This window comes from Hemitrygon akajei, chromosome 6 (assembly GCF_048418815.1).
Source record: "Hemitrygon akajei chromosome 6, sHemAka1.3, whole genome shotgun sequence".
Classification (NCBI taxonomy): Eukaryota; Metazoa; Chordata; class Chondrichthyes; order Myliobatiformes; family Dasyatidae; genus Hemitrygon; species Hemitrygon akajei.
This window is the reverse complement of record NC_133129.1, coordinates 75,592,006-75,606,607: the sequence shown is the minus strand read 5'-3', so window position 1 is coordinate 75,606,607 and position 14,602 is coordinate 75,592,006. Positions and strand designations below refer to the sequence as shown.

At 40.1% G+C, this 14,602-nt stretch overlaps 1 protein-coding gene across 2 annotated transcripts in view; it reads left to right on the top strand.

Moving 5' to 3' along the window:
• The window catches only part of LOC140729171 (leucine-rich repeat and immunoglobulin-like domain-containing nogo receptor-interacting protein 2), a 777,920-nt gene that overhangs the window by 158,776 nt on the left and 604,542 nt on the right, over positions 1-14,602 (top strand). The window contains exon 1 of one of the 2 annotated variants that reach the window (XM_073048640.1): positions 11,723-11,757. The exons of the other annotated variant lie outside the window; for it this stretch is intronic. The gene's annotated coding sequence lies outside the window, so the exon portion shown is untranslated. Of the gene's footprint in view, positions 1-11,722; positions 11,758-14,602 lie in introns of those variants that run through there. 2 annotated transcript variants of the gene reach the window in all.

Genomic DNA, 14,602 nt, shown 5'->3' with positions numbered 1-14,602 from the left:
ATTTAATTCAGAGGTTGATAGATTTTTGATTACTCAGGCATGAAGGGATACAGGGAGAAGGCATGATATTTGGGCTGTGAGGAAAAATGATTCAGTCATGATGAAATGGCAGAGCAGACTTGATGGGCCAAATGGCCTAATTCTATACCTATATCTTATGGTCTAAAACATGTACTCTACACGCAGTCCATATTGTGTTTTTATAGAGGACGTTCAATGGATTAAAAAAAGATAAGAGGAAATTTAATAAAACTCGTCAAGATATATACTGGACTAGGCAGTGCTTAAAACAGAAAGTGTTCTCAGAAGCAGAAAGCATTAAACTAAAAACTTATGCATACAAAGTCGCCAAGAGTAATGGGAAACTGGAAGACTGGGAAGACTTTAAAAAGTACAAAGAACCACAAAGTGAGCAATAAAGAAAGGGAAGATAGATTATGAAAATAAACTAGCACAAAATATAAAAATGGATAATAAGAGTTTTTATAATTGTATAAAGCAGAAAAAGGTGTCTAAATTCATTGGAGGTCCCTTGGAGGATGAGAAGGGGAATTGATATTGGGTAATGAGAAAATGGGAGAGGCTTTGAATGATTATTTTGTGTCAGTCTTCACAGTAGAGGACACATCTCACATGCCAAAGAGAGACACTATGGATGCAATGGGAGTTGAGGGCCTCGATACAATAGCTAGCACTAAAGAGATAGTGCTGAGAAAACTTGTTGGCCTGAAAGTCAGTAAGCCCCTGGTCCTGATGGAATGCATCCCAGGGTATTGAAAGAAATGGCAAAAGTTATAGTAGAAGCTTTGATGATAATTTACCAAAATTCTCTAGAATCTGGGCAGGTCTGGGCAGATTGGAGGATGGCAAATGTCACACCACTGTTCAAAAAAGGGATGTAGACAAAAGACAGGTAACTATAGGCCAGTTAGTTTAACATCTGTAGTTGGGAAAATGCTTCAAGCTATCATTAAAGAAGAAATAGCAGCGCATCTGGAAAGAAATGGATCCATCAGGCAGACACAGCATGGATTCAGCAAAGGCAGGTCCTATTTGACAAATTTACTGGAGTTCTTTGAGGACATAATGAGCACAGTGGATAGAGGGAACAGATGGATGTTATTTACTTGGATTTACTGAGGTGTTTGTTAAGGTGTCGAATAAAACACTTATCCATGAGTTAAGGAATCATAAAGTCGGGGGTGATGTACTAGCATGGATAGAGGATTAGTTAATTAATAGAAAGTAGAGAGTTGGGATATATGGGTGTTACTCTGGTTGGCAATCAGTGGTGCATGGTGTACTGCAGGGGTTGGTTCTGGGCCCATAAATGCTCACGATATGCATTAACGATCTGGAAGAGGGATGGAGTGTACTGAATCTGAGTTGGCTGATGGTACTAAATTGAGTGGAAAAGCAAATTGTGTAGAAGATATGGAGAGTCTGTAGAGAGATATAGATAGGTTAAGTGAGTGGGCAAGGGTCTGGCAGATGGAAGACAATGTTGGTAAATGCGAGGTCATTCAAATTTGGAAGAAAAAATGGAAGAGCAGATTATTATGTAAATGGCAAAAAATCGCAGCATGCTGCTGTGCAGAGGGACTTGGGAGTGCTTGTGCAGGAATCACAAAAGGTTGGTTTGCAGGTGCAGCAGGCTATAAAGAAGGCAAATGGGATGTTGGCCTTCATTGCTAGAGGGACTGAATTTAACAGAAGGGAGGTTATGCTATAAGACATAGAAGCAGAATTAGGCCATTTGGCCTATCAAGTCTCTCCACCATTCAATCATAGCTGATCCTTTTCTTTTCTCCTCCTTAGCCCCATTTCCTGGCCTTCTCCCCATAATTTTTGATGTCATGTCCAATTAAGAACCTATCAATTTCTGCCTTAAATACGACCAATGACCTGGCCTCCACAGCTTCACGTGGCAACAAATTCCACAAGTTCACCACCCTTTGGCTAAAGAAATTTCTCCACATTTTTGTTTTGAATAGACGCCTCCTCTATCCTGAGGCTGTGCTCTCTTGTCCTAGACTCTCCCACCATGGGAAAGATCCTTTCTACATCTACTCTGTCTAGGCCCTTCAAAATTCAAAAGGTTTCAATGAGATCCCCCTCATCATTCTAAATTCCAGCAAGTACAGGCCCAGAGCCACTAAACGTTCCTCATAAGATAACCCTTTCATTCCTGGAATCAACATTGTTAACCTCCTCTTCAATGCCAGCACATTTCTTCTCAGATGAGGAGTCCAAATTGTACACAATGCTCAAGGTGAGGCCTCGCCTGTTCCTTGTAAAGCCTCAGCATCGCATCTCTGCTGTTGTATTTTAGACCTCTTGAAATGAATGCTAACATTTCATTTGCCTTCCTCACCACCAATTCAACCTGCAAGTTAACCTTTAGGGTGTTTTGCACAAGGACTGCCAAGTCCCTTTGTATTTTAGATTTTTGGATTTTCTCCCTGTTTAGAAAATAGTGCGTACATTTATTTCTACTACCAAAATGCATAACCAGGCATTTTCCAACATTATATATCATTTGCTACTTTCTTGCCCATTCTTTGAAACTGTCTAAATCCTTCTGCATACTACCTGTTACCTCAACACTACCTGCCTCTCCACCAATCTTTGTAAAATCTGCAAAGTTGGCAACAAAGCCATCTATTTCATCATTTAAATCATTTATATACAGTATAAAAAGAAGTGGTCCCAACACCGACCACTGCGGAAAACTACTAGTCACTGGCAGCCAACCAGAAAAGGATCCTTTATTCCCACTCGCTGCCTTCTTCCAATCAGCCAATACTCTAACCATCTTAGTAAATTTCCTGTAATTCCACAGTCTCTTGATTTGGTAAGCAACCTCATGTGTGGCTGTCCAAATATACAACATCTACTACACCCCCTTCATCTATCCTACTTGTAATCTCCTCAAAGAATTCCAACAGGTTCGTCAGGCAGGATTTTCCATTAAGGAAACCATGCTGAATTTGTCCTATTTTGTCCTGTGTCACCAAGTACTCCATCACCTCATTGTTAACAATTGACTCCAACATCTTCCCAACCGCTGAAGTCAGGCTAACTGGTCTATATAATTTTCTTTTTGCTGTCTCCTCCTTTCTTAAAGAGTGGAGTGACATTTGCAATTTTCCAGTCCTCTGGCACCATTCAGAGTCCAATGATTTTTGGAAGATCATTTCTAATGCCACTCCAATCTCTAATGCTACCTCTTTCAGAACGCTAGGGTGCAGTTCATCTAGTCTAGGTGACTTATGTACTTTTAGGTCTTTCAGCTTTTTGAGCACCTTCTCCCTTGTAACAGTAACAGCACATACTTCTCGTCCTTTACACACTACAACATCTGGCACACTGTTAATGTCTTCCAGAGAGAAGACTGATGCAAATAAATTATTTAGTTCATCATCCATCTCCTTGTCCCTTGTGATTATTTCTCTTGCCTCATTTTCTAACGGTCTTTTATTTTTTACACACTTGAAAAAGCTTTTACTATCCACTTTGATATTATTTGCTAGCTTGCTTTCATATTTCATCTTTTCCCTTCTAATGATTTGTTTAATTGCTCTCTGTAGGTTTTTAAAAACTTCCTAATCCTCTATCTTACCACTAATTTTTGCTTTGGTATATGCCCTCTCTTTTGCTTTTACATTAGCTTTGACTTACGGTTGTACTATTTTTCCATTTGAGTATTTCTTCATTTTTGGAAAATACATGTCCTGCACCTTACTTATTTTTCCCAGAAATGCACACAATTGCTACTCTGCTGAGATCCCTGCCAGCAGTTTCATCCAATTTACTTTGGCCAACTCCTTTCTCGTACCACTGTAATTTCCCTTACTCCACTGAATTACTGCTATGTCAGACTTTACTTTCTCCCTATCAAATTTCAAGTTGAACTCAAACATATTGTGATCATTGGTTCCTAAGGGTTCTTTTACCTTAAGCTCCCTAATTGCCTCCCGTTCATAATGTAACACCCAATCCAGTATAGTTGATCCCCTAGAAGGCTCAACAACTGCTCTCAAACGCCATCTCTTAGCCATGCAACTGCACAGGCTACTGGTGAGGCTGCACCTGGAGTACTACATGTATTTCTGATCTCCTTACTTGAGGAAGGATATGCTGGCTTTGGAGGTGGTGCAGCGGAGGTTCAACAGGTTGATTCCAGAGACGAGGGAATTAGACTGTGTGAAGAGATTGAGGCACCTGGGACTGTATTCACTGTAATTCAGAAGAATGAGAGGGGATCTCACAGAAACATATAAAATTATGAAAGGGATAGAAAAGATAGAGTCAGGAAAGTTCTTTTCCACTGATAGGCGAGACTAGAACTAGGGGACATAGCCACAAGAGTTGGGGGAGTAGACTTAGGACGGAGATGACGAGAACCTGCTTTTCCCAGAGAGTGGTAAATCTCTGCCCAGTAAAGCAGTGGAGGTTACATTAGTAAATATATTTAAGACAAGGTTAGATAGATTTTGGCATAGTAGGGGAATTAAGTGTAATGGGGAACAGGCAGGTAGGTGGTGATGAGTCCATGGCCAGATCAGCCATGATCTGATTGAATGGTGAAGCAAACTCAATGGGCCAGATGGCCTACTCCCGCTCCTATCTCTTATGTTTTCATTAGGAAATGGTTCAAGTACCAGAGATTCTGGATGTTGGGCAAAACATACATGGGAGTCAAACTTTTTTTTACAACATACTGTAAGTGATACTCTAGAACTTACTGCCTTTATGGGTAATGAAGATAGAATCAGTCTAAGAAGTTAAAAGGCAAATAGATCGGTACTTGATCAAGAATAATTTGTAAGGGAATGGAGCTGATGGAGTTATTCTACTAAGAAATGTGAGAGGCACAATGGCTTCATTTGCAACATCAGAACTTGTGATTCTTTATTATATGCTGCAGAATGGATTTTGCTGATTTGTTTGATTACCTCCTCACTGATGCCATAACACAATCCATTCCCATTCGTCTACTATGTAGCAAGCTTCCATAATCAGCAACTCTGAGTATCTGACTAATTCTGTTGTGCTAGCTTGAGATTTTGCAGGAAGCTACTTTGCCCATTGTGTCTGTTCTGGATCTATGAAAGTGTCACCCAGTTAAACCGCCTCTATTGTTCTTCCCCAATTATATCCAACCCTTATCTCTAAGAATACAGTGCCTTGAAAAAGAATTCAGCCACCCCAAACTATTTCAACATTTTACTATCTCATTTTTTAAATTTAAAATATATTGAAGAAGGATTGTTTTGAGCTAATCTTCAAAACTTTGTGCATCATGTCAAATCAAAAGTAAAATTCCATAACCTGTCAACAATTAAAAACCAAAATTGTGAGGCTGAAAAAGATTTCATCCCCTTTGTAGTTACTATGGTTACTTTCCTCAGGGGCAGTACTGTATGTTACCTTACCAATTCACCTAATCTCTTGTTGTAGAATCATAATGGACTCCCCCACTCTCTCTCTCTCTCTCTCTCTCTCTCTCTGTAAGGTCTAACAGTATGGTAGATTTTCAACAGATTAAACTTAAATTAAGACAAAAAAGTAATCAAGACAGTCAGGAAAACGATAATGGAGAAGCACATATCTGGGAAAGGGTACAACACCATCCCAAAGGATCTGAAGATACCTCATAGCTCAGTGCAGTCCATCCTGAAAAAGTGGAAAAAAATGTGAAACCACAGTCACACTCCCTAGTTCAGTCCACCCCTCTAAACTTAGTCACTGGAGAAGAATGGCACTTGTAAGAGAGGCTATTGTGGCACCAACAGTCACTCTGAGTGAGCTGCACAAGTCAATGGCTGCTACTGGAGATGAAGTTCATGGCTCCATAATCTCTAAGGCCTTGCACAAAAAGGGTACTTATGGAAGAATGGCAAGGAAGAGGCTTTGTCCAAAAGAAAAGCATATCCTTGCCTGTAAAGACTTTGCAAAATGTCACCAGGAAAATAATGTAAAGATGTGGAAGAAGGTCTTCTGGTTGACTGAAGTGGAACTTGTTGTTCTCAACACTAAGTGGTACATGTGGCAGAAATCATCAGCCAGGTAACACCATCACCACTGTAAGGTATGGTGGAGGTAGCATCATGCTATGGAATGCTTTTCAGCAGAAGGGACTGGAAATTTGGTCAGGATTGATGGGAAAATGTTTGTTGCTAGATAGGAGAGATCCTGGATAAAAAATCTATTAGTCTCAACCAAACAGCTTAAACTGGAGAGGAAGTTTGCACTTCAGCAGGATAAAGACCCAAAGCACTCGGCCAGACCGAAAATGGAGTGGCTTCAAATAAAGACAATTGATGTACTTGAATGACCAATTCAGAGTCCTGATAGAACATCTCTGGCAATCCCTCAATATTGCTTCCACAGCAGCTCCCCAATTAACCTGGCACAGCTTGAGCAATTTTGTAAGGAGGATTGGGCAAATCTTGCTCCATCACATGATGCAAAGCTAATAGAGATTTATCGAAAAAGAATATCGGCTGGAATAGCTGCGAGAGGTGGTTCAACTAAGTACTGAGCAACTGGTGATAAATACTTCTGAATTGCTGACATTTTGGTTTTTGAATTTTTAGTTTTTCATGCTTTACGATTTTCCCTTTCTTTGGGGGGGGGCTCTACTATGAACAAAGGAGCATGTGATATACAAATAAAAATTCTCGGTTAAATTGATCAAAATGCCTGGTTTTTATGCTCATTTATGTGAACAAAGGGATTGGGGCTGAATGCTTTTACAAGACACTGTATATCCTAATTCGTCATACAAGCTGTAGTTCAATTTTTTGCCACTACCCTTTCAGTCAACATACACATAGTGGCTACTTTATTAGCCACCTCCTGTACCTAATAAAGTGGCCACTGAGGGTGTTTTCATGGTCTTCTGCTGCTGTAGCCCATCCACTTAAAAGTTCAATGTGCTATGGATACAGAGATGCTCCTCTGCATACATCTGTTGTAACGCATGGCTATTTGAATTACTGTTACTTTCCAGTCAGTTTGAACCAGTCTAGCCATTCTCCTCTTCCCTCCCTCACTAAATAGGTGTTTTTAGCTGTGGAACTGTCCATTGGATATTCATTTTCATGCCATTCTTTGTAAACTCTTTTGTGTATTTAATATTTTGGTAATATTTGAGTAATATTGGCTACAACACAGAGTCTTGCCATCTTCAGAAGTTTTCTGATGACTCTGCCATAGTTGGATGCATCAGCAAGGGAGATGAGGCTGAGTACAGGGCTACGGTGGGAAACTTTGTCACATGGTGTGAGCAGAATCATCTGCAGCTTAATGTGAAAAAGACTAAGGAGCTGGTGGTGGACCTGAGGAGGGCTAAGGCACCGGTGACCCCCTGTTTCCATCCAAGGGGTCAGTGTGGACATGGTGGAGGATTACAAATATCTGGGGATATGAATGGACAATAAACTGGACTGGCCAAAGAACACTGAGGCTGTCTACAAGAAGGGTCAGAGCCATCTCTACTTCCTGAGGAGACTGAGGTCTTTTAACATCTGCCGGACGATCCTGAGGATGTTCTATGAGGCTGTGGTGGCCAGTGCTATCATGTTTGCTGTTGTGTGCTGGGGCAGCAGGCTGAGGGTAGCAGACACCAACAGAATCAACAAACTCATTCATAAGGCCAGTGATGTTGTGGGGGTGGAACTGGACTCTCTGACAGTGGTGTCTGAAAAGAGGATGCTGTCCAACTTGCATGCCATCTTGGACAATGACTCCCATCCACTCCATACTGGTTAGGCACAGCAGTACATTCAGCCAGAGACTCATTCCACCGAGATGTAACACTGAGTGTCATAGGAAGTCATTCCTACCTGTGGCCATCAAACTTTACAACTCCTCCTTCAGAGTGTCAGACACCCTGAGCCAATAGGCTGGTCCCAGACTTATTTCCACTTGGCATGATTAACTTATTATTATTTAATTATTTATGGTTTTATATTGCTATATTTCTTCACTATTCTTGGTTGGTTCGGCTGTAACAAAACCCAATTTCCCTCGGGATCAATAAAGTATGTCTGTCTGTCTGTTTGTCTGTCAATATTGTAAATATATTGTTTGATTGAGAAGCATTCTTTGTTTCTTTATGGAACATGCTGTAAGGTTTCACTGATAATGTAATGGTTTTTCTGTAGCAGCATTTTTTGGGTTATGACTAGAGATAACAGGGTTTGGAATGCTGTTGTTCTTTCTTGTGAGAGTGGAAGAGAGATTTTCATGGTCTTTTGCTGGGGAGAGATGAGGAGAGAAGACACCAAATGGAGAGAGTTGGTAGATCGCCGGACAGGATGGACTTGGAGCGATGGTCCGAAGGGCAGTGATGATCAGAGGAGGTCAATGCTGGACAATCGGCTTATCAGTGAGCTCCAACATTGCGCAATAGACTGTTTGATAAGATTGGGCCCATTTTCTCTTTTTTTGTTTTCTTTACTAACTATATAGTCTAAGTAAGAATTATAAGGCTTAATCGTTTAATTGTATATTGTGTACTGTTTGTTATTTTGGGGTACTGATTTGGAAAAGGGGACAAATTTTGCAGCATCCACCCAAATGAGATTTCTTAAATTTGGCCGGATTGGGAGCTATCATCCTCTATATTAAGCTGCTAGCCAAAGTGAGATTTACATTTAAATAATTCATTTTGCATTGTATGTAAAAGTATGCAAATAGCATACATAATTACTTTGTACATTATATGTGTGTGCCTTGCTAACGTAAAAAAATACATATTCTCCCAGTCTCCCATCATTTTCTTTCAATTATTTTTATGCTTTGGAGTTACAAAACATAAAATAGAGTAAAAAAAAGCAGAAAACAGGCAAAATTCACATGTTCATAAACAAAGAGTACCGGGTGATAATAATAAATGCTAACAAAGCAGGAATGGCTGGCTACATCACGTTTGATTGCACGAAATATAACAGGTTACTCTGTATGGAATGAACTGAACAGTACCTTGAAGCAAATGAAATAGCCAATGAGAAGTGAGCGCCAGTGACACTGAGTGTAATAGGTGGAAGACCATACAGTTGCTTACAAATTTAGTTGCTTAGAAGTTTAATTGCTCCAACCAAACCAGCTAAAATGAGCTTTGCCGATATTGTGAAAGTACTGCAGAAATACGTAGAACAAGAATTATTGTTGATTGCAGGATGCTTGAGGTTTGATAAGAGGAATCAAAAGGAAGGGAATGCCTTTTCAGCTTATTTGGCATGAAAATCCCCGGAAATCAGTTTCCACTCTATCTAACATCAACAATCATTCCATGGTCGAAGTCACTTAGAATACATTTCTTCCATTCTGATGTTTGGTCTGAACAGCAACTGAACCACTTGACCACATCTGCATGCTTTGATGCATTGAGTTGCTGCCACATGATTGGCTGATTAGGTATTTGCATTAACGAGCAGGCATACCTAATAAAGTGGCTACTGAGCACATATCCAAGCATGTCAACTTACTTGATAAAAATGATTTGGAGAAAGACCACTAAAAAGAAATCTATTTTTCAATTATCTTGTTTAGTAGCTGTTCTAATCTGTTGGAAATGCTGCAGGGTATTGGAGCTGTTAGACCTATTTATGAAATATAATTGATATTTTTGTTATTTTGAATTCAACATAAGAGGTACTGAAACTCAATTATAATTTCTGCAAAGCTAAAACAATACCAATTACCAGTGTTATTGGTATGTGGGGGAGTCATTGTGTTCCAAGAAAACAGGCCATATCGCAATTTCCCATGACACAAAGTTGTGCCATCTGCACTTGCATTAAGAAGAATGAGTTGAAAAACAGATTGTGGGAATTTATTTATTTTCACATAAATTCCATGTCTATGGCCCTCACAGTGTGTTGCGTACAAAGCTAGGCAGGGAGTTAAACACCTCTCAAAAACCAGCCAAGCCACAAGATTTCATCCAGATTTTTATGGAGAAAACTTTGTGAAACTGCATTAGATTCAATACAGAATCACTGCATGCTAGAATATACTAATATTATCAACTATTCAGCATTAAACAAGGTACTATGCACATGGAACATTCTATAGCTATGCTGTGGCCAAGAGTGGACTCATGGTACAATGATAACTTAATAGTGAAGAAAGATTAACACAATACATCCTTCAAAGCACTTCTACTGAATGTTTACCAATATTAAGAAAGTTTGTCTCAAAGATATTGCTGTTTCAAGGGCAAATAGAGAGTGCATGGAGACGGATGGCTTTCTAACATGTTTGCTCTAAGTCAAAATCCAAATTAACTCCCACAGGAAATGATGTAAAAAAAAGTTACAAACAGGAAGTGATGTTTACACAAAAGGAACAGAGCCTCTAGAGGCAGAATACTCCCCACTTAACATCCACTGTGTCAAACTTAACTATTGAAACTAAAAGTCAAATGATCACTTCTATAAGTTTTTGACAAAAGAAAGACAGTCTCAGAGACTGGGCTTGAAGCAGTCTTACTACACAGCCTTTAACCATTCTCACTTCAAAAATGCCACCCTTGATAACATACCTGCTTGTGGCAATGTCTGATGAGCTGACCAGTGACAGGGACCCCAGTCAGCATGATGATTTAGTGAGGTACCACTCAAGTGAGTTGTGCTTTCTTAATTCATCCTCCAACTAGCTGTAACCCCTCAGAGGCAAGAAAGGGCCAGAGTTCACTAAGGTATCTTTTGATTGGGAGAGGTTCCAGCTTTATGATGCACTTCACTTCCCTTGCATACACCTGTCTTTGAACAACAAGGAGTATTTTAACCTTTGCCCGATTCAGTTGTTTTGTGCTGAGAAGTTGCCTCCAAATGTGCCCAACCACTGCCTTTGGCTACTCCTATAATCTTCAGTTTCACATGGATGCTACTCTCATAAGATCTGAAATGGCGTGGGTGCCCAGCCTTCTGGATATTTGCCTTAAATGTACTGACAATAGGCTGCTGAGCATCACCGAGGTAGACTTCACCCATTCTGGCCCACCCCAGATACCGCTGTCAGGCATAAAGTGCATCATGTTGACCATTGCGCTTCTCACGTACAATGTGTGCGTGGATGGCAGACCCTGCCAAGTCACAGGAGAATCTCAGCAGAAGAGCTGAGTATGGGGTTTGGTGGGAGCTTGTTAGCTATGTCCTTAAGATCTGAACAAGGTGTGAAGGAGCTGTGATTTCATCCCTCTTGTTGGGAATATGGTTGTAGTCAATGAGAGTTGGCAGGGGTAAGCAGACCATCTCTCCTTTTGACCCCATAACATATCTACTGGCACTGCCACTGGTAACTTCTGATGTTCCAAAACATGTCCTTTGAATGTATGGGGAAGTAGCTACATCTGATGGATGCCCAGCTGGCTCCCAGTCATGTACTGCTACAGTGTGCTGGAACCAGTAGTATAAGGTGTTGGCCATGAATTTACAGCTGTCTAGGTTTAGTTCTCCTGAAGTGTTAATAAGTTCTCGGCTCACTTTTCTGGAGACTACTGGTGCTTGCTGCACCATGTGTCCCTCTATGTTCTGCAATATATTGTTACTGCCTGTCCAGTTCTCCTTGCTACTTTCCCCAGGTTCTCCACTACTCTCTGGATGACTGCCTTGTCTATATTTGGACTGACTCTGCTTCAGAGCTTCTCATTCAAACTGTTGTCCAATAGTGATTCATCACCACAGCCTGGTATAGAAAGTGAAGACTATGCAGTGGTTCTGCTGTAGCTTCCATTGAAAGGTGAGCCACTAACACACTTGGCACACTATTCAGCTCTTGTCTGCTATTATGAAGAACTGATTTGATCACTGTGGTTTCAAGCATTCAGGCTTGGACGTGCCAGCAACAGCGAGGAGTAAAAATGAAACAACTTCACTTCTTCAACAAGCTAGGGATGGTGAAGAATTTAGAAGTATTGGCAATCATCTTGAATGTTACAATGAAAATGAAGATTTGGAGTATGAAGGCAGTCTATTACCTGCATTAGGTGTCAGTGCTGATTTTGGTATTTTACAGTTAATTAAAAGAACAAAGTGTTGTACATTGGATGAATCCCTCTGCCGATAACATGAAGGAAGCTGCTGCTTCTTGATCCTCTGTTGAGCCATCTTGTCATATCAGAGGACTGCATCAGTGATTGGTTCTTCAGTCACCTTCCTAGCCACCACTGTCTAAAACAGCTGCTGCTTCACTCACTTTTGCCTCTGCTAAGGCAGCCTGAGCATCATGCCTCTCCTTGAGTGCGCTCCATGTAGCTGCTACTTAAACTTCCTCCATGTCTGTGTATGCTTTTCCCATGTTGCTATGAGCTTTCTCGATGTCTGTGTGAGATTTTCCCATTAGCGTTTCAGTTTCACCGCTTCCATTCTTGCCACTTCAGCTCTGGAGTGGGCTTGTGCTGTAGCTATGCCAATCGTGCTTGAGGATTGCAGAGTCACAATCGATGTGACGCATTCTGACCTGGCTTCCATGGCTTGGCGATCGACTTTGCTGGAGGACTGAAGCAAACATTGTAGCATGCGGTGTTCCGATACATCTCTGATCTGTGGTGATCCCTTTGAAGATGAGTTATCTTTTCACTCCACTGCTCTCGCAGTGCCTTCCTTACAAAGCTAAACAGGATTTAAACATCTTCTCAAAGCTCAGCCAAGCCAGAATCTTTCTTCATGGTTTTTAATGAGAAAACTTTGTGGAACAGCAGAAAGTTAAGTAAAACACATGTTAGATTATTATACTAATACAGTGGATTCCGGTTAATTAGAACACACCGGGTCCAGTACATTATGGCCCAATTAAACAAAAGTTTCATGGAAATAGTTAAAAATCTATAACAAAAACAAACTAAGCAACAAATTATGTATTTAAATGAAATACAGAACATTACCAAAACTACTGCAGTACTATAAAGCTATATATTAGTTTCTAATCGTTATCAGCAGAATCCAGTGTGCGCTGTTTTGTTACTTTAATTGACTATAAATAAACAAAATCATTGTAGACACTACATGCAGATCATGGACTGCCTTCACACAATACTTTCAATGACTGCATTCTCCAAGTCTTCATTTTCACTGTAACATTCAAGACAGTTGTCAATATTTTCAAATTCTTCATCGTTCCCAACTTGTTGAAGTAGTGAATTTTGTTTAGTTTTAACTCCCAGTAGTTTATGGCATCTCCGAGCTTGTATGCTTACAGCCATGGTGAACAGGTCAGTTCTGAATTGTCTTACAGCTTATTTCTCACCAGTTACCAATGACAAAAATGACTGCTTTTGGAATAGAAACACACATAATGTGATGCTATTTAAAAACTGTTCATTCTAAGCACAGTGTAGTGTCTAACGGCCACACAAGTGCATGCAACTGACACTAGTTAGAAACTGTTTGGCATTAGTCTTCTGTCTCAATTAAGTACAATAGTGTTCCAAATAAATGAAGGGAATCTCAGCTATTTTGTCAATTAATTTTTGTTCCTGAAGAGTTGTCCCAAATAAGCGGTTGCCAAAATAAACTGATGGCCAATTAACCAGACTTCACTGTATCCACTAGAACTAGGGGGACATAGCCTCAAGATACGGGGGAGTAGATTTAGAATGGAGATGAAGAGAAACTATTTTTCCCAGATAGTGGTGAATCTGTGGAATTCTCTGTCCAATGAAGCAGTGGAGGCTTCCTCAGTAAATATATTTAAGACAAGGTTGGATAGATTTTTGCATACTAGGGGAGTTAAGGGTTATGAGAAAGTGCAGGTAGGCGGAGATGAATCCATGGCCAGATCAGCCATGGTCTTATTGAATATAAGTAAACCATGGACTAGATTGAACTCATGACACAATGTTAGTTTAATAGCAATGAGTGATAAACATAATACTTCCTTCAAAGTACATCTACTAAATGTTTACCAATATTAAGAATTCTAATACTCTTAGATATTGCTGTTTCGAGCAAATAAAGAATAGATAAAGATGGATTTCTTTCTGTCTTATTTGCTTCAAGTTGAAATCCAGATTAACCCATGCTAGAAATTATATAAAATCAGCTAACGACAAGGAAGTGATGTTTGTACAAAATGAACAATACCTGCAGAGGCAGAATACCATGTCTCAAATTTTTGGGTAGTGATTGTCTACTCTGTAAGGGCAAATTGCCACAACCCATAAAGGTTACCTGTAATGTTTTTCAAGAAACTTAGCAAAACAACAGTTAGTTCTGGAATGGTTCTACATTGGCACGTCTTGAGAAGCCTTTCATGTGCGTTGGCTGAAAACAGACATTGACAATGACCCAACTAAACTAGAAAATGTGATTGTCATGCCAAAGTTCCCATGAAGTGACCCCATGAGCTGAGTATTGCCTCTGGCACTACACCATTCTCTTTCCAAAAGCACAGGTGCATCTGCACAAGAACATTGCTGAATCTCTCCTGCAATAATGATTGGGATTTGCTGGAGAAAGTAAAAGCAAGGACCCTATCAATCAGGAGATCTGTGTCCCAGCAGGATCTGTCAATTAGAAAGTAAAACATTAGAAGTGATTCCTCTGAGTACTAAATTTTTCTAAGACTATAAAAAAATGCAAAAGGG